This window comes from Lepisosteus platostomus, unplaced genomic scaffold, assembly GCF_059453375.1.
Source record: "Lepisosteus platostomus isolate fLepPlt1 unplaced genomic scaffold, fLepPlt1.hap1 Scaffold_30_H1, whole genome shotgun sequence".
In the NCBI taxonomy this organism is placed as follows: domain Eukaryota; kingdom Metazoa; phylum Chordata; class Actinopteri; order Semionotiformes; family Lepisosteidae; genus Lepisosteus; species Lepisosteus platostomus.
Genome location: NW_028291658.1, coordinates 964,919 through 985,636, shown reverse-complemented (window position 1 = coordinate 985,636; position 20,718 = coordinate 964,919). Strand labels below are relative to the sequence as shown.

General features: G+C 41.9%; 5 non-coding genes across 5 annotated transcripts; 2 read left to right on the top strand and 3 right to left on the bottom strand.

Annotated features, from left to right (window-relative positions):
- Nucleotides 1–6,603: 6,603 nt before the first annotated feature.
- Nucleotides 6,604–6,677, bottom strand: trnat-agu (transfer RNA threonine (anticodon AGU)). Its single transcript has one exon. It is a non-coding gene; the product is annotated as a tRNA-Thr (tRNA).
- Nucleotides 6,678–7,851: 1,174 nt separating this feature from the next.
- trnag-ucc (transfer RNA glycine (anticodon UCC)) lies at nucleotides 7,852–7,923 on the bottom strand. The gene has a single exon. It is a non-coding gene; the product is annotated as a tRNA-Gly (tRNA).
- A 2,243-nt stretch (nucleotides 7,924–10,166) lies between these two features.
- Nucleotides 10,167–10,308, top strand: LOC148635031 (U4 spliceosomal RNA). Its single transcript, XR_015933453.1, has one exon. It is a non-coding gene; the product is annotated as a U4 spliceosomal RNA (small nuclear RNA).
- Nucleotides 10,309–14,549: 4,241 nt separating this feature from the next.
- On the top strand, nucleotides 14,550–14,631 carry trnaf-aaa (transfer RNA phenylalanine (anticodon AAA)). The gene has a single exon. It is a non-coding gene; the product is annotated as a tRNA-Phe (tRNA).
- A 5,724-nt stretch (nucleotides 14,632–20,355) lies between these two features.
- On the bottom strand, nucleotides 20,356–20,497 carry LOC148635029 (U4 spliceosomal RNA). Its single transcript, XR_015933407.1, has one exon. It is a non-coding gene; the product is annotated as a U4 spliceosomal RNA (small nuclear RNA).
- Nucleotides 20,498–20,718: the final 221 nt, after the last annotated feature.

Sequence of the window (20,718 nt, the reverse complement as noted above, 5' to 3'; positions counted from 1 at the left end):
GGTGAGGGCTACATCACCAACCTGCTCTCCTGCCATCTGCATCCCTTCCACCACTGCAGGGTGGTGTTCCTGACCCCTCTTGGGTGCCAGGGTGCACAGGGAAAGCTCCTTTTCATCGCCAGGTGGGGAGATCTGCTCCTCTTTAGGGATGTAAAAGGTGTGTGCTTTACCTGGTGGATCAGGCGGCTGCTTGGAGCACCGCTCCTGTGGCATGGAGGCTGTTGGGACCTTGGCCGGGACACGACTTCCCTGTATATCCGGGGAACAAGGAAATATTTTTATTTCTTGTCCAGAGGGAACAGAAGGAATCTCCACATAGGCTTCTGTGTTCGGTGGGCACTGTGTGAGCACAGTCTGCCTCTTGGCCCCCCTTTCCTTCTATACAGAAGGCTTAGGAGCCTTGACCTGTTTCCACACTTTGCCTTTCTGGTGATCCACCAAAGGTTCCTCTCTGAGTCGCATGCCCTTTTCTTTTTCAACCCGTTTGAGCTTGCCGTGTGACATCAAACACCTTTCAACCTCAGTGTCAATCAGTGTCTCACAGTGTAAGAAATCTCCCATGGCAGCCTTGAGGTAAAAGCTTCTTGCTTTTCCTCTGTGTTTTACTGCCTGCTCTGTGACTTCAGGGGTGGAGTCAGCACTCACTTGGGAGTGGCTGAATTCATCCAGGCAGGAACCCTTCTGCTCAATCAGATAGACTGAGGGAGGGAGAGGGGGCGGGTCTCCGCCTCCTCCAGTGGAGAGTATCAGCTCATTCACGCTTCCGGCAGCCTTGGGGAGCGGTTGTCCCTGTCCTAATAAAGCTTGTTCAAGCCTGGCCAGGCGGGTGGCTACTGAATCCTTTTGTTCAGCTTTATCTAGCCCTTTCCCTCCCCCGGTGTTCTCATGGCACTTAGGACGCTGGGTGTGGTCCTGTGTGCATGCTTTGGAACGGGGCTTAGCCAGCTCAGGAGCCTGTGCTCCTTCGAGCAGGGGGGAATTAACCCTGCTGGCTCTGACGGCAAACACAGTCACTTTAACAGCTTTTTGCTCAGAGCGACTTTGGACATCATACTCCCAGGCTTTCTGCACGAATCTCTTAATATCAGTCATTTTCATGGTCTGTGCATCTGTATGCATTAAGATCATCTTTCTGACTGACGGGTGGAGATTCGCAATGAATAAACCCTTGAAATGTGTGTTCTCTTCGCAACCCTCATCATTTCGCCCTGCAAAATAAGTTCGTCTAAGTCTCTCGTAATATTCGCGAGGGGACTCTGCTCTCTCGTGCTTAATGTTAAGAGCGGCGGCTATCGCAGCAGTCGGGTCAATAAACGCACTGTATTCTTCAATAAGTGCTTGACAAAGCTGCTCAAAATCATTACAGACTTCTTTCATCTGCCTAGCCATCCACTCATGTACAGCTCTGCTGGTAGTTTTCCTGACCAGAAACACTTTCTCCTGTTCTGTGGCATTTGGCAGATACTGCAGGGTATACCTGAGGTCCTGAATATAACTCTCGATATTATTCTTTGACACTGCGGGGTCAAATCTCTCTATGTCCTTCGCTAGCTCTCTCAGAGAATGGAGATTTATCCTTCTAGCTTCTCCGCTGACGGAGATATGGAAGAGATCGTGGTCAGACCTGTCGCTGCTAGAGAGAGTGCTTAATAGCGACTCGAATTCAGACCTTTTAGCAACCATCGTTAAACTTAAAGAGTATTACTTTTAAGTACGAAATCACAGTTTTACCACAGAAAACCACAAGATCAAGTATGCAATCAACCCGGTAGATTGCAAAAGATCACAAAACAATCAAGCACTGCTTAAAGAGCAAGGGGAACTTTTTTTTCTTTCGGCTTTCAGCACACCGTATTGTTGTGTATGAAACCCGCGGCGTTTTATATTGAATTATTCCGCTTGGTTGACTCATTTCAGTCTTGCCATGCCCACCCAGGGACGCCAAATAATGTAAGAAAACCGGCTCAGGGACGCCAAATATGTAATGTTGCCATAGCAAAATTAAATGTAGTGGCTCTCTGAAGGCACCAGTTCTGTAGGGTTTGGGCATTTACTGAGACAATTATTAATTGTAGCAGTAAATCACAAAGTTGATTCTTTTGATGGCTTTAGAATCAAACCATGCGACATAACTCAAACAACGCGCACACACAGGTACTAATACACGAGGATACATTTATTAATACATAAAATATGCATGTAAACCTAACAGATCTTATCAAGAGGGTTATCAGAATACAAAAGATATATATTCAGTCAGTTACGAAGTGTTACACATATCAAGAGGACATACGTTCAGTATATCATTCATTAAGACCGTTTCGTTAATGAACTTGGTTATAACTTCTACATTAGATACTCAAACAAGTACATAACTCTTAGGAATTAAATTGATATCAACTGGTTGGGATAACAATTGAATTCTCGAGCTGTAATGCATTGAAGTTGAATACTCATCCAATCTTTGGGGATTCAGATCTTCCTGCGGGTACAAAGAAACAGTTGCAGGCTGTTGCTGTCCAATCCGCGCTCTCTGGCTCCGTGCCAGGCTGTGCTGTGCGGCTTGCGACGCTGCGCTGCTGATGCTCACTGACCGGCTAGTTAGTGTTGGCTTTAACTAGCAAAGTTTGTGCACAGGAGAAAAGATGACTGTGGGTCCGAGCAAGTCAGGAAGAGGACCGGTTCGTTTCTGATGAAGAGCTAGTTCTGAATAGTGATTCAGCTGTCCACAGTTCCGACCTGTTCACGAGGCCTGCTGCTGGTGCTAACCTCGGGTGGATCCTCTGGTTATTCTCTGGCAACCTCCGCTCTAGACTCTTAGAACAAAGGAAAGTTCTGGCACTCGGACACACTGGCCGTTCCGTGGTTGTCCGGGCTGAGTCTCAGGATGGTCAGGAGGCGCGCTGCGAGAATGTCCTGCCCTTGGGAGCCTTCTGCTCCTGGGCCGTCCTGCCCTGGAATTCTCCTTTGAATTCCCTTTAGAATTGTCCACAGAATCCTCTGAATCCTCCCTTCTGAATCTTACTGAATCTCACAGGCTCTCTGTGTTGCCTGTTTTTACCTGGAGGAACTTCAGCTCATTGATTGGCTGAAAGTTCCATGGGCATCAGAGTCCCACGTGGGTTACTCGGCCCTACCAGTCCCTGATTGATTGATCAAGGTGAGATATGAGTCACTTAGTCCTGACACTTAGTAATGCAGTCCAGATGTCCAACTGGCACTCCCTAGACAGATAGGCGCCAATGGATGACCATTGATCATGATAGAAAGGCTTAGCTAAGTGCATCCCCCTTTGGGAGCTGTCCTAGGACCTTAAATCACCCTGCATGAATAGTCTCTCTGTGGCTGCACCACAGAGATGAACAGAGAAATGGGGCCTCATTTGGAAAGGCTCAGAACACTTAATTCTGCCTTATTAATAAGCCTCGCCGCTACACACATATATTAATGTAATAAATGATTGCTTATGCTTTATAAATAAATCTAATTAAAATAAAAGCTTAAGTTTTGTATTTATCTTGTACCATAGAACATGATTTTCTTTGTATTTCAAGCCCACAAAGTGTCCAAATGTTCTATGATCATTTCTTTCATCATTAGGGACTAAATATACCAAACGTATGATGCTAAAATCCTGAAAAAAGGATAGGCTCCATTTCGTCAGTAGATTGGAGTCCAAAACTGATTTGGGTCAATATACATTACCTTTGAAGATAAGGTACAGTCTACTGTAGGGAACCATCAACTTAGAAAGCATTGGCCTTCCCTGGGGGTCAGGTAGGTGCAAAAGATAAACCTTTATCCTATCTTTATCTTAAGATAAGTGTCCAAGCAGTATTTTTCCAAGTTTCACCAAGCTCATCATGTTGCCATAGTAGACAAAGTTCTATAAAATGTTAAATAACTTTAGAAAAAAGCATCTTGGTCTTTCAGTACTGTACAAGGTGAATTAAACTGTCCCTGGTAATAAAAAGTAATTAGAAGCATCCCAGAAACTTTATCTCTAGAAACATTAGCTGTTTTATATCATGTAATTTAGTGTGATGTTGTCAGAATTCAAGGACATTATCACACACAGAAATTGGTTCAGTTAAATCTAAAAAACACAGCTAAACATGGGTTTAAATGTAAAATAGAAGTCTTACCTCTTGTCAAAAGATTTAATTCAAGAAGCGATGTAATAAATGATTGCTTATGCTTTATAAACAAATCTAATTAAAATAAAAGCTTAAGTTTTGTATTTATCTTGTACCATATAACATGGTTTTCTTTGTATTTCAATCCCACAAAGTGTCCAAATGACGCACTACATGATATAAGGAAGATTATCACATGCATATCGGTATTATCTTTCTTACGAAAATGCATTCCTTTCATTACCTTTTACTTTTTAAAATGAACTCAAATTGTGTATAATGTAATAATTTAAGTAGAATAGATTCTAACAATATAATGATCCAGTGTGTTGCACTACTTCACTGCTTCACTGCTCTATGCCGTCTGGAAATAAATCCTCAGACTGCTCACTGCCCTGGGCTTGTACCAATAAATTACAGGAGCACGTCTATATATCACTGCGTTGAAGCAGAAGACACACAATCACTGCAAACACATCCTAAATACAGTGTTCCAGCACCTTTGACCTCATCCAGAACGTATCATTTATTGAAAGGGATTGCTGTCAGAATGCACATCTGAATCCCAAACAGAATCTCTAGTAAAATACGATCATTTGTGAAACAGGCAAATGACTGTCTCAGGGGCCCATTCCTCATTGTCAGACATATGTATGCAATGCTTTCACCGTGCATTGAGCAATAGGGATTAAAAACACCGCAGGTAAGGTTAGATGTCATGTTCTATGATCATTTCTTTCAGCATTAGGAACTAAATATACTAAACGTATGATACTAAAATGTTATTTTCACATATATTAATGTAATAAATGATTGCTTATGCTTTATAAATAAATCTAATTAAAATAAAAGCTTAAGTTTTGTATTTATCTTGTACCATAGAACAAGATTTTCTTTGTATTTCAAGCCCACAAAGTGTCCTTTGATCTCTATTCTGTGGTAATCCACAATGACCCCGTTCTTCAGGTGATTCATCATGTCCTCCCTCGTCTGTTGAGAGGCCATCCCGATCTCTTCTGCCGTGGCATGCTTCATACACGCTCTCTTGAAGTGAGCAGGAAGCTGATCAAAAGTATTCAGGCACATCTTGCACACCAGGGGAATCCTCGCGGGTTTCCTTTGAAAATAAATAATACCATCTGTGTATAGAAACAAGCTAAGACTGATTTCTTAAATTATCCTTAAAATTCTCTCTCATAGTTTGAGCATAATGATTTTATTGCATTTATATAAGAATTGCTCATTGCTCCAAAATAAATAATGGTTTCATAAAAAAGTGAACACTTACTTGGTCTCAGTCACAGACTTTCCAATAGAAGCCATTGTGGAGTTCAGCAACTGCAGGTCCTAGAAGTGGGGAAGGAATTTTAAAAGAGAAATTGAATTACAATACAGAAGGAATGGCTGAGGGTTCACTGAAATATATAAATATACAAATTCCAAAGACTGAGTCCATATAGAAACAACTACTTTTCATTTTCAGTATAAGAAAAAAAAAACATTATCTTCCAAAGCATCATAAAATTGTCCCTTCTTCCAGACTCTACTTCTCTCTTGTAGTAGTACAGCAGACCTTTCCAGGTGAGCAGATCACAGAGTCCGAAATAAGCTTCCTCCATCAAACAAAGTACCTGAACATGACTCTGTCTTCATAAAAGCGCCCCTGTAATAAAGAGATTAAATCCAAAATCAAGAGGGCAGTTGCCTACTGAAATACAAGAAGTCATCAATTTTAACCTAGCAACACATTAAAGGCTGCATCTATACAAGTGCGATTCTAGAAATGCTCACCAGATTACGTTTTAAGAAGGAACTGCACCTCAGGTTCCGCTGAGATCTTAACTCGGATGGCAGGATTCAGAGTCCGGAGTGCGGACTGATGGCGAACGGAGGGTCCACATACTGTGGATCCCTCAGTGATCTTCCGCGTATTCAAACCGCCAGCATGTGACTCCCCTGTCCCTGTGACCTCATTGGTCTGCTCTCTCCTCTGTGCAGCCGAGCCCGACTCACGGTAAAGTGAAAAAAAAGATGCCCTCAACGTGAGATTTACTCTGGAGCGAGGATAGATGTTACCTTTTTATCATTGAACAGGATGTATGTGATGTGGCGACTAGGTTCAATTTTGTATCCTCTTTAAAAGATTAAGGACTGGGGTGAGCGTGATTTACCACCCTTTCAGCTAAGAACCCGACTTGCGCATCGTTTAAGCTGCATAGACTCGGTCGTTTAACTCTTCTCCGTTAGCAGGGTTAAGGTTAAAGAAAAAAAAATTGCTGACTTCTTTTTTTTTTGCCAGCCGTTAGCGCTGATTAGCAAGGCTTGTATTTCATGTTTTGCAAGTTGCATCCATTTTAAGAAAAACAAGTCGCGTTAAAGACAGGAAATGAATACTTGCATTTAATTAAGTCTAGCCGTAGGCGGTTGTCTGTAAGGACCAGTTCTGTTCGAGAAGACACAACAAAGAAGGCACCGCTGGGATTCGAACCCAGGATCTCTTGTTTACTAGACAGGCGCTTTAACCAACTAAGCCACGGCGCCCCAGGAGTGCTGTCCTTTTGCAGCCACTTGGACACACCACTCAGACACATCTGCATTCGGTGTGTGCTCCGCCTGCTTGCTGAGCAAGTTGCCACCTTTACATACAATAGCAACATCGACACCAAGAGAAAGGATGACAAATGGCTCTTATCTGGAACTTTTCATGTCCAAGGAGCTCAATGTGCTTTCTGTGTACAACAGGGCCACTGAACTCCACACTGGCCACTGAACCACAGCAGTGGCTTGCTGGCTTGACATCTCCCAAGGAAAATGTTGAAATCACATGTGGAACAGGAAAATGACCCTCGAGTACGAGGGAAAAAAAAGAAAAAGATCATCTGGAGCGCGCCAACCCATGTCCGGACAGCCCAGTTTCATCGACAAGGTGGCTGAGTGGTTAAGGTGATGGACTGCTAATACATTGTGCTCTGCAGTCATGGGTTCAAATCTCATTCTCGTCGCTCTCCATGTCCGACACATGTGCCTGTTTGACGTCGGCCCTCCTGTTGCTTGCTCCGGTGCTAGAGCCGTACATTTTCTAGCGGTGGCTGAACATGGTATAGTAGGCCAACGTCGGTATCGAGCAGTGACAGTAACAGTACTTACTGCGCCCCATAAGAAATCGTTTGTCCCTGTTCAAAAGAGATTGTGCGATGTCCTGCGGCGTTCGTAAAGCAAACCTTTGACAGTTTGAAAAGAGGAATTTATTCTGCTTCCTGTGCGTGCAGTAGTTACAAAGTTGAACGTCTTTACACGATCTGCTGCAGTTTTCAGTGGGCGGGCTTTGTCAGATGGCTTGAAAAAACGCACTGTGTTTCGGCTGAACTCCACACTCATGAGCAGTGTCCTGCATGTTTTCTGTGTATAGCTGTCTTTTAACGCATACAGAATTCATTTGAAATCATTGATTTCTCCAATTAACAAGGGTCCCTTTTTGAACCTGCGAGAAGCATTCTTTCAATGTAACAGATTTACTCCGGGGAAAGCCAGCATGACATTGAGAGTAGCTCAAGCTTTCAGCACCCATATCGGACTGCGTGTATGCAGACACCACTCAGAATCCCCTGTAAGATTCTCCCTCAATTCCGTTTTTCAGTGCTTTAGCTCTTTCAAAAGGCTTCGCTTTGCTAGTCACAATCCAAGGCTCATGATAGCATTTGAAAACATTAACCACTGCGTTGGCCGGGAATCGAACCCGGGTCAACTGCTTGGAAGGCAGCTATGCTCACCACTATACCACCAACACATGCCCACAGGAAGCCTGCAGGACACCACCAGAGAATGCTTTTTTTTAAATTTTTTTTATTAAACAGAATTTACAAATACAAATACAACAAGAGGATCAGAGTCATGTACAAGAGAAAAAAAACGCAGCAGAAAAAAGCATTTAACTACCAGAGGTAATTAAGTAATTATGTGATCAAATTGTATATTTTACACGTATCATATTTTCCTTGCTTTAATATTTCTCAATTATTTATAAACTTTAGTTTCAACATGCATGCGTTTCCTGTAAAAAATAAAACTCAGCACACAGTTTTTCTTTTAACAACATTTCGAGTACCTCTGGCATTCATGAAAAAGACATACACAAAAGCAAATAACTAACTCTAAGACTGTCTAAACTATTGAGTTTTTCAAAGAACCAGAACTATAACAGTCCTTAACACTTAACTACACCATTCCAAACTAACACTAAAGAAACACTAGTATATACTGGTATAACAAATAAAACCAAACATAATCATTAACTGAGCAGTCACTGGGAGCAAATCTCCTTCCCGTCCACAAAGGCCCTCGCTCCCACAAAGTAGGCTCTCCTCCCCTCTCTTCTGGCAGCTTCAACCTGGGGCCACAGCTGGTTCCTGGTACTCCTGTCCGCAGCAGACAGGTCCTCTGCAAACCTCAGTTTGTTCCCATTCAAATACTCATTCCCCCTCGCCGCTCGCCACAGCATGTCCCTCGCCGTCCTCTTGGTGAACTGTATTATAATCGATCTGGGGCGCACTTGCCCAGACATGTTCGCTCTCCCGAGCTTGTGAACAAAGTCAATGGCCGATATTACGTCCTCCTGGTCCGGCAGGTCCTTTTACAGATACCCTTCACTGTTGCAACAAGGTCCTTATCACGTTCCTCTTTAACTCCAAATAATTTTAAATTCCATCATCGACGGTATCTATCTACATCGTTCACTTTCAATTCAAGTTCTTTAATATGCTTTTCTTGTTTGGTATTTACTTGTTTAAGAACTTTTACTTCACTCTTTAAGTCTTCAACCTCTTTAAACACACAGTCCATGGACTTTTTAAGACTTTCGATTGCGACTGTATTAGATCAAATCATTTCCTTCAGCTCACCCATGCTCTGTGCCATCATGTTGAAGATGTTGGTCTGGAGCTCCTCCAGCGTCAGGTCGCCCCTTCCTCTCTTGGCTGCCGGGGTTTTCACAGGTGTGCTGGGCAGGGACTCCGGCTCTTCCTCTGGCAGCTGAGTCTCACTTGGGCTGCGAGCGCTCGCGTACGAGCGCATCTCCAGCACTCTTTCCACGTCCCCTCCAGCTGCTTCACTTTTCCCTTTAGTTGCCATCAATTTTCTTGTAGTGCTATACATATACGATTGAGGTATCTTAGAGTTCTCCTTCGAAGACCCAGCACTCTCTTTTCTTTTCCCAGTGTTACTCATATCGAAATTCTTAAACCTAAAAAAAATCGTTTTTTTTTCTTTCAATTATAACTGAAGTTTAAACAAGTAGTGTTAAGTCCTTATTTTTCTGTAGTCAAAAAAAGCAAAAATTAACATTCAGGTCATGAAAAACTCAAAAAAAATCCTCAACCACTAAACTTTACCTCCCACCTGAGCGCCATCTTGAACACCCCTACCACCAGAGAATGCTCAAGATTTCGGAAGCTGTCTCCGGGACGTGCTGATTCCACACATCCTGAATAAATCATGATATTGTTAGTTGCTGTAGCTAGACGTTCAAATGAGTTTCATGGCCAGATGGACTGTTTCCTCCAGCGGTATAGTATTGCAGTGAGACAGCACGATGCCTGCAAGACTACGTCACGCTAAACGCCACAGATTGTGTTTGTCCGTTCGTGTCAGTCATCCTGCAGCCACGGGAAGTGGGACACAAACATGCCGCAATGCTTTCAAGACGTTAGGATTTGTTTGTGCAACATCCGAGAAGAGTACTTGTGGCTTGAATGTGAACTGTACGTGCCCACCCCCTTTCCTCTGTAGTGCATGAGTTCCTCCCGGCATGCCCTTCGTCATTGTTCTGTCATCTTGTATTTAAAGGGTTGTATTTCTGCTGCTGAAAAGAATCAACGGGTTTCTTTGTTCCCAACGGAGCCCTTGTCTGTCATGAAATTCTTCAAAACCTCAAGCTAGAAGAAGACGACAAATATGAAGCGTTACAGCAACGACATGCCATGAGACGATTGATAACGATTTCCATAGGATCCCCGTGGTTGCCTGGCAACCGTCAGCTTTGCGCAGTGGCAGTATCGTAGCCTGTGAGGTTTAGCCGAGGCGGGATTATTGCTAGTTGAAAACTTTTCCCAATACCCCGCTTCCGCCGGTTTGCAATACAATCAGCGAAAGCTATTTTTGACAGTCTCGTTAGAGACTGAGCAAGGTGTTTAAAGACAGATTTGGTCATGGTGACATCATGGTAGAAAGAAGCGAGCTTGTTCCCAGTGGGCATTGATTCGTCGAATATACGTATATTTACGGCGAAATTACGGCTATACGTATATATACGTCGCCTCGACGTATAATCAACGTCGAATTGCAACCGTAAAATTGACGACATTAACAAACGCATATATAACGTCGAAAACACATCTAACACAGTGCCTGAGGCTTTTTACTGTATGTATCGTGTGTGCCGCAACTAGGAGTATACGGCACTCTGCACAGTGTACGAAGTAAATTCTTTTCGCAGCAATTAATTTACATGTGTATAATAAATATAGTAAATATAATAAATTAATTACTGCGAAAATAATTTACTTCGTACACTGTGCAGAGTGCCGTATACTCCTAGTTGCGGCACACACGATACATACAGTAAAAAGCCTCAGGCACTGTGTTAGATGTGTTTTCGACGTTATATATGCGTTTATTCATGTCGTCAATTTCACGGTTGCAATTCGACGTTGATTATACGTCGAGGCGACGTATATATACGTATAGCCGTAATTTCGCCGTAAATAAACGTATATTCGACGAATCAATGCCCACAGCTTGGCATACAAGGGTTTTGCTGAGGGGGTCTTGCCACCTGCCTGAAAAAAAACAGTAAAATGTTTGAGTGCCTATAGAGTTTCTATTTTTATTTTCTTGACAAAAGTTGATACCATTTCCTGGACACCCCGTCCCCCATCAGTGTGCGGTGCCCGAGGAAAAATCTGTAGGGGGGCGTCTGAAATTCTGAGGGGGGAGTGATATTTCGGTTGAAACGGAGCTGTACGGTGCAGCTACCCAAATGAAATCTCGCAGCTATGCCATTGATTAGTGCTTCATGATAGAAGATAACGACTAGCAATCTGGTATTTGCGATGAAGTTCAGTTTCACATTTTTCGTCACTCTCACGGTTTGTATTGCCTGGAGCGAAAAGTACCATAAGTGTTCATTTTTGCAGCTACATGGACGTTCTGAATCGTTAAGAAAAAAATGTTGTAAAACCAACAGAAAGCACAGACTGCTATAACTAGTCCTAGTTATATAACGATTTTAAGTATAATGATAAACTACTGCAAGGAATCGGTCCACCTGAGCAAACAGGATCGTAATGTTGACACTCAATAATATGTGCAGTTCCTGGACGGATAGCCCTCCTGCCCATCAAACAGACTGAGTGACTGTTCGTGTCATTTAGTGTTGTCTGACCATTGACAAAGTACAACTATTTTTTTAGGGCGCAAATTAAGTTAGGTAAAACTTTTTGCCCAAAACTGAAGGGGCGACATTCCCCCCTCCCCCCGTGATGCCAGGCCTGTCCCCATCCTATTCCATAATGTCATTATATATAATACCATACAACAGTGACCGATCCTTACTAACTGCATGCGTTAAAATTGCACATCAGCTCATAGCAGGGGGCACATAGCCGCGATGTATTATCAATGTTAAATTTCAACCATAATATCGACAACATTAATAAACGCATACGTTGAGAAAATATCGAACCCAGCATATTTTCCGGTTATATACCACAATGCATTGCTAGTATTCGTTGGTCACCATTTTGGACACGTTTTTCAAACGTAGAAGTATATCCGCAAATATCTCAGCAATCCTCTTTTGACGAGTAAGTACGAACAATAATAATACTATCTGAATACATACAGATCTTTCTTAATATTATTTTGATTAAAATAGTATGTGAATAAGCAAAAAAATGGCACATAAAATAGTGTGAATGGGGAAGATGACACAAAATCGTTTTGCCATTTCTCTTATTCTTATTCTATGTTGTACTTTCAAACTTTGGGTACTCTTTAATTAGGACAGACTTTATTGCTCAACTGCTATGATGCAAGCCAAATTTTATACATTGATTTCAGCTTTGAGCTTAGTAAACCGTTCATTTTTTAGATTATACTAAAGAAGATATTAATCATCATTTATTTGGGAAGTAATATTATATAATTTTCTCCTAGCTGCGGTGCTGAAGTCCCACCCTACATCAACAGAAAAAGAAATAAAGGAGCACGCAATGTGTTACTTGAAGAATGCATATGCAAGGCAGGGGGCCAGGAGATCTGGACTCTGAAAATAATAGGTTTTTGGTTCTAACAGGACAATTAGACAGGGTTTGCAAATAGTGGACAAAAATCGTCTTAACTTCCATTGTAATATTTTTTTTTCTTGGAAATATAGAAGTTGTACATTTTAAAATGTATATTTGAATCAAAATGTGGTTTTGAGTTAGTGTGTTAATGTAATTAGTTTTGTGTTTGTCATTACTATACTGTATATTGCCATGTTACCAGAATTTGTAGCTGAAGTTTAAGACTAGTTGTGTTTTTATGATTATTGCCCATATGTTGATTGTTGATTGATTGTATACAATGTATAATTTGAAATACATATGTTTCAGGTGTGAATGTGTATTTTCAGAATAAATTTCTAAACCTAATCATTGGCTTGGTTTACTTGTTTCTACACCTATAAAATCTATCTTTGATGTATAATAGACCTCTACCCATATACGTATAATAGACCTCTAAAGTTATGCGTATAATAGACCTCTAACCATATACGTATAATAGACCTCTAAAGTTATCCGTATAATAGACCTCTAACCATATACGTATAATAGACCTCTAAAGTTATACGTATAATAGACCTCTAACCATATACGTATAATAGACCTCTAAAGTTATACGTATAATAGACCTCTAACCATATACGTATAATAGTCCTCTAAAGTTATCCGTATAATAGACCTCTAAAGTTATCCGGAACTCCAACCATATATGTATAATAGTCCTCTAAATTTATCCGTATAATAGAACTCCAACCATTTATGTATAATGAACGTCTAAACATAGACGTATAACTTTAGACGTACATTAGAATTTCATTCTAGACGAATTGTAGACCACATTTAGACGTCTAAGGTATGCGTTTAATAGACGTATATTATACGTCTTTTGCCCACTGGGTTACGTCTCAACAGAAACGCTCTTTAGCTCTTTCAACGTTATGCAGAGAACAGCGTCTGTCGAGATCACTTTTGAGTCAGCGCGAAACGCCGTGTGCTGTCAGTTTGATTTCATATTGCTCGTAGCGGCGCCCGGCTTTTGTCTGTCAAACGTTAGGTTGCGCTTCTTCATGCTGCATCGTCGGCATGAGTGGAGCTTTATAAACGTCTGTACTTACTGCGCCCCATAAGAAATCGTTTGTCCCCGTTCAAAAGAGATTGTGCGATGTCCTGCAGCAAACCTTTGACAGTTTGAAAAGAGGAATTGATTCTGCTTCCTGTGCGTGCAGTAGTTACAAAGTTGAACGCCTTTACACGATCTGCTGCAGTTTTCAGTGGGCGGGCTTTGTCAAATGGCTTGGAAAAACGCACTGTGTTTCGGCTCGGGAAACATCATGAGCAGTGTCCTGCATGTTTTCTGTGTATAGCTGTCTTTTAACGCATACAGAATTCATTCGAAATCATTGATTTCTCCAATTAACAAGGGTCCCTTAAAGGATGAGTCAACGTAACGTCTAATCGGATTAGTTTCCTTAGAGCTGGTTCAGAGTTTGCTCAAGAGTTTACCTTTCACAGATGCGCAAAGAAGAATGTTGGGGGTGCACGCTTCAAGGCGCCTTACAGCTGTAGGGAGTGATTCGAGACGATTCGTGGCGTGTGCTCGTTCCCATATACCGTACGACCCGGGGTGCAGTGCTAGGATGACGTACAATACCGCTTGGGCACGTAACAGCGTTATATGCAAGTGCGGGACGTGAGGGTTTTCGTTTGTTCGTTTTGTTTTGCTCTGCTTTGCTTTGTTTTGCTTTCCATCGCGTTGGTAAGAGCGTAAATAAAAAGGCGATTCCTGCGTCTACCACTAATGTAAGAGCTATTTCAAGTGCGACGTGGTGCGGCTTTTCAAATGCTTGTGGGCATTTCTCTGTTGTTGATTCTTTTTTTGTGTGTAACAAAGTGGCATTTTCATGTCCGGACGGGGAGACTTTATCATTCCGACATGAAGCCACCCTTAAGTCCTCTGAGGCGTGTCTGTCTGCAAGGCTTGTATTTTGGAAATGTTTTTTTGAAACGGAGAACGACTTTGAAATAGGCTTCCGCCGGCGCCTCGCGATCCAGGTAAGATTGTAGCAAGAACGCAGCGGCGGTGGGGCTTGCTGTAGTCGTGGCTGAGTGGTTAAGGCGATGGACTAAAAATCCATTGGGGTCTCCCCGCACAGGTTCCAATCCTGCCGACTACGTTGTCCGCCTTCAGTCGGTGTGTTTCGGCACAAGCAAAGAAGCGCGCCTCTTTGCTGTTCCTGGTGGTTTTAAAACGCCCAATCGCTTGTACCCGCTGCCTTGGAAATAAGTTCTTCAGCGTCCGCAAATGGCATTTTGCAGCTGGAAGCAGATGTCGACGCGTTTTGCACAGAGCACCAAAAAAGCGTCTTTTTTGAAGGCTCAGGCACTGAGCGTTGGTGGTTAAGTGGTAGAATTCTCGCCTGCCACGCGGGAGGCTCGGGTTCGATTCCCGGCCAATGCAGTGACTTTTGCAGTGAGCGGCTCCATCACTTGCATCCCCTTGCAACTCGCAACTGAAAACCCACTGAAGCTAAGCAGGTGTGAGCCAGGTCAGTACCTGGATGAGGATGAGCTACAGGGAAAAACAAAGCTTCCAGCTGGAAGCGGTGTTAATGGTGCCGGCGGTGGGGCGCTCACCCTGAGGTCTGTGCGGGTCCCAATGCCCCAGTATAGTGACGGAGATGCTGTGTTGTAAAAGGGCGCTGTCTTTTGGATGAGATGTAAAACCGAGGTCACAGCGCTCTGTGGTCATTCAAAATGACCACCAAAACCTTTGACAAAAGCTCTTGGTAATTGATGGTCTTCAATAATGCTTCTCCTTTAGGTACATTTTAAATCAGCTGAAAAATGCTGTGAAATGGGGGGGCACTTCAGGCAGTGTAGGATTTGGGTTACAAGAACCATGAAACTGCACGAGAAAGCCCGTACACTGAATTAAACGGCTTTCTATTCAAAGGAGGACAAAAGAAATTCCCTGAGTTTGATTTTTTGCAGCACAGAGAGGAGCACTGTTGTGAGGCCGGTTAGCTCAGTTGGTTAGAGCGTGGTGCTAATAACGCCAAGGTCGTGGGTTTGAGCCCTGTACGGGCCAGGTCTAGGTCCAGGTCCAGGTCCAGGTCCAGGTCCCTGTTTGTAAAACAGGCAAATGACTGTCTCAGGGACCCATTCCTCATTCTCAAGGCACATGTATGCAGTATGTACACCGTGCATTGAGCAATAGGGACTGAATACACCACAGGTAAGGTTAGAAGTCATTCTGAGGTGCCACATGTGAGGGATACAGCTAGGCATCCGAAATGTAGGGTTTGAGACCCTTCAGGAGTACTGCATCCTTTGAGACAGACCCGTGCATGTTAAACAAATGATCATTTCTTTCAGCATTAGGGACTAAATATACTAAACATATGATGCTAAAATGTTATTTTCACATATATTAATGTAATAAATGATTGCTTATGCTTTATAAACAAATCTAATTAAAATAAAAGCTTAAGTTTTGTATTTATCTTGTACCATAGAACATGATTTTCTTTGTATTTCAAGCCCACAAAGTGTCCAAATGACGCACTACATGATATAAGGAAGATTATCACATGCATATCGGTATTATCTTTCTTATGAAAATGCATTCCTTTCATTACCTTTTACTTTTTAAAATGAACTCAAATTGAGTATAATGTAATAATTTAAGTAGAATAGATTCTAATAATATAATGATCCAGTGTTTTGCACTACTTCACTGCTTCACTGCTCTATGCCATCTGGAAATAAATCCTCAGACTGCTTACTGCCCTGGGCATGTACCAATAAATTAAAGGAGCACATCTGTTTATCACTGCGTTGAAGCAGGAGACACACAGTCTCTGCAAACACATCCTAGATACAGTGTTCCAGCACCTTTGACCTCATCCAGAACGTATCATTTCTTGAAAGGGATTGCTGTCCGAATGCACATCTGAATCCCAAACAGAATCTCTAGTAAAATACGATCATTTGTGAAACAGGCAAATGACTGTCTCAGGGGCCCATTCCTCATTGTCAGACACATGTATGGAATGCTTTCACCGTGCATTGAGCAATAGGGATTAAAAACACCGCAGGTAAGGTTAGATGTCATGTTCTATGATCATTTCTTTCAGCATTAGGGACTAAATGTATGATGCTAAAATGTTATTTTCACATATATTAATGTAATAAATGATTGCTTATGCTTTATAAACAAATCTAATTAAAATAAAAGCTTAAGTTTTGTATTTATCTTGTACCATAGAACATGATTTGCTTTGTATTTCAAGCCCACAAAGTGTCCAAATGTTCTATGATCATTTCTTTCAGCATTAGGGACTAAATATACCAAACGTATGATGCTAAAATCCTGAAAAAAGGATGTGCTCCATCTCGTCAGTAGATTGGATTCCAAAACTGATTTGGGTCAATATACATTACCTTTGAAATTAAAGTACAGTCTACTGTAGGGAACCATCAACTTAGAAAGCATTGGCCTTCCCTGGGGGTCAGGTAGGTGCAAAAGATAATCCTTTATCCTATCTTTATCTTAAGATAAGTGGCCAAGCAGTATTTTTCCAAGTTTCACCAAGCACATCATGTTGCCATAGTAGACAAAGTTCTATAAAATGTTAAATAACTTTTAAAAAAAGTATCTTGGTCTTACAGTACTGTACAAGGTGAATTAAACTGTCCCTGGTAATAAAAAGTAATTAGAAGCATCTCAGAAACTTTATCTCTAGAAACATTAGCTGTTTTATATCATGTAATTTAGTGTGATGTTGTCAGAATTCAAGGACATTATCACACACAGAAATTGGTTCAGTTAAATCTAAAAAACACAGCTAAACATGGGTTTAAATGTAACAGAAGTCTTACCTCTTGTCAAAAGATTTAATTCAAGAAGCGATGTAATAAATGATTGCTTATGCTTTATAAAGAAGCTTAAGTTTTGTATTTATCTTGTACCATAGAACATGATTTTCTTTGTATTTGAAGCCCACAAAGTGTCCAAATGATGCACTACATGATATAAGGAAGATTATCACATGCATATCGGTATTATCTTTCTTATGAAAATGCATTCCTTTCATTACCTTTTACTTTTTAAAATGAACTCAAATTGTGTATAATGTAATAATTTAAGTAGAATAGATTCAGGTAGGAAATATAGAGTCATGATGTTTATGGCTGACATCATTTCACATGGGTGAATTTTAAGCTAAGAAATAAAAAGATTTACAATGAAGATACCATTGCTTAATTTTAAATGCCTTTAAAAAATAAATACCTCCTGAGAATAATTTGCCACTCCCAGATCCTTGGTAAGGTACTGTTTGAATCCAATCAGGAGAGGAGCATCCAGGGAGTGCTTTCTATAGAGTCCAGCTTGGGCCACTCTCTTCCGGCCTGCTGATACTTTTTAACTACTCAGGGCCTGTAAGGATATAAAACACCGGTTTAAACATTTTATACCTATAAGACAAATTAGAATTTTAGTAAAAAATAGATACATCTGAAAAATAAAAAAGTCTTACTGCTGATAGAGTTCTTCAGAGCTCACATCTTCCCCTTCCTTATCCGCTTCTGTTTCAGTTTCTAGAGCAGCCTCTGGCATCTCTTCCTCCTGGACAGCGGCCTCTTGCTCAGGGCCGCTGGAATGCAGGTAGATTCTTTTCAACATGCTTTTACATAATATGTTGTAACAATGATTTCAAAAAGAAACTACAGAAGCCTTACAGATTAAAAATATCTCACCTTGCCAATGTGTCTTCAGGCTTCCCATGTACAAAAAGGCCCAAGGACTCTAGCAGTCTTACAACCACTATCCTGTTTGCCTCACCAGACACGATCTCTATTCTGTGGTAATCCACGATGACCCCGTTCTTCAGGTGATTCATCATGTCCTCCCTCGCCTGTTGAGAGGCCATCCTGATCTTTTCTGCCGTGGCGTGCTTCATACACGCCCTCTTCAAGTGAGCAGGAAGCTGATCAAGAGTATTCAGGTACATCTTGCACACCAGGGGAATCCGCGCGGGTTTCCTTTGAAAATAAATAATACCATCTGTGTATAGAAACAAGCTAAGACTGATTTCTTAAATTATCCTTAATTTTCTCTCTCATAGTTTGAGCATAATGATTTTATTGCATTTATATAAGAATTGCTCATTGCTCCTAAATAAATAATGGTTTCATAAAAAAGTGAACACTTACTTGGTCTCAGTCACAGACTTTCCAATAGAAGCCATTGTGGAGTTCAGCAACTGCAGGTCCTAGAAGTGGGGAAGGAATTTTAAAAGAGAAATTGAATTACAATACAGAAGGAATGGCTGAGGGTTCACTGAAATATATAAATATACAAATTCCAAAGACTGAGTCCATATAGAAACAACTACCTTTCATTTTCAGTATAAGAAAAAAAAACATTATCTTCCAAAGCATCATAAAATTGTCCCTTCTTCCAGACTCTACTTCTCTCTTGTAGTAGTATAGCAGACCTTTCCAGGTGAGCAGATCACAGAGTCCGAAATGAGCTTCCTCCATCAAGCAAAGTACCTGAACATGACTCTGTCTTCATAAAAGCGCCCCTGTAATAAAGAAATTAAATCCGAAATCAAGAGGGCAGTTGCCTACTGAAATACAAGAAGTCATCAATTTTAACCTAGCAACACATTAAAGGCTGCATCTATACAAGTACGATTCTAGAAATGCTCACCAGATTACGTTTTAAGAAGGAACTGCGCTTCAGGTTCCGCCGAGATCTTAACTCGGATGGCAGGATTCAGAGTCCGGAGTGCGGACTGATGGCGCACGGAGGGTCCATATACTGTGGATCCCTCAGTGATCTTCCGCGTATTCAAACCGCCAGCGTGTGACTCCCCTGTCCCCGTGACCTCATTGCTCTGCTCTCTCCTCTGTGCAGCTGAGCCCGACTCACGGTAAAATGGAAAAAAATATGCCCTCGACGCGAGACTTATTCTGGAGCGAGCCAGTGTTGCGCATAGCTGCCTTCAAAGCAGTTAACCCAGGTTCGATTCCCGGCCAACGCAGTTGCGAATGTTTTCAAATGCTGTCATGAGCCTTGGATTGTGACTAGCAAAGCGAAGCCTTTTGAAAGAGCTAAAGCACTGCAAAACGGAATTGAAGGAGAATCTTACAGGGGATTCTGAGCAGTGTCTGCATAATGCAGTCAGATAAAGGTGCTGAAAGCTTGAGCTACTCTCAATGTCGTGCTGCCCTTCCCCGGAGTAAATCTGTTACATTGAAAGAATGCTTCTGGCAGGTTCAAAAAGGGACCCTTGTTAATTGGAGAAATCAATGATTTCGAATGAATTCTGTATGCGTTAAAAGACAGCTATACACAGAAAACATGCAGGACACTGCTCATGATGTTTCCCGAGCCGAAACACAGTGCGTTTTTCCAAGCCATTTGACAAAGCCCACCCACTGAAAACTGCAGCAGATCGTGTAAAGACGTTCAACTTTGTAACTACTGCACGCACAGGAAGCAGAATAAATTCCTCTTTTCAAACTGTCAAAGGTTTGCTTTGCGAACGCTGCAGGACATCGCACAATCTCTTTTGAATGGGGACAAACGATTTCTTATGGGGCGCAGTAAGTACAGACGTTTAAAATGCTCCACTCATGCCGACGATGCAGCATGAAGAAGCGCAACCTAACGTTTGACAGACAAAAGCCAGGCGCCGCTATGAGCAATATGAAATCATACTGACAGCACACGGCGTTTCGCGCTGACACAAAAGTAATTTCGACAGACGCTGTTCTCTGCATAACGCTGAAAGAGCTAAAGAGCGTTTCTGTTGACACGTAATAAGCTCGTTTCTTTCTACCATGATATCACCGTGACCAAATCTGTCTTTAAACACCTTGCTCAGTCTCTGACGAGACTGTCAAAAATTGCTTTCGCCGATTGTATTGCAAACCGGCGGAAGCGGGGTATTGGGAAAAGTTTTCAACTAGCAATAATCGCGCCTCGGCTAAACCTCACAGGCTACGATACTGCCACTGCGCAAAGCTGACGGTTGCCAGGCAACCACGGGGATCCTATGGAAATCGTTATCGATCGTCTCATGGCATGTCGTTGCTATAACGCTTCATATTTGTCGTCTTCTTCTTCTTCTAGCTTGAGGTTTTGAAGAATTTCATGACAGACAAGGGCTCCGTTGGGAACAAAGGGCGTTGTGAGAAAACCGTTGCTTATTTTCAGCAGCAGAAATACAAGCCTTTAAATACAAGAT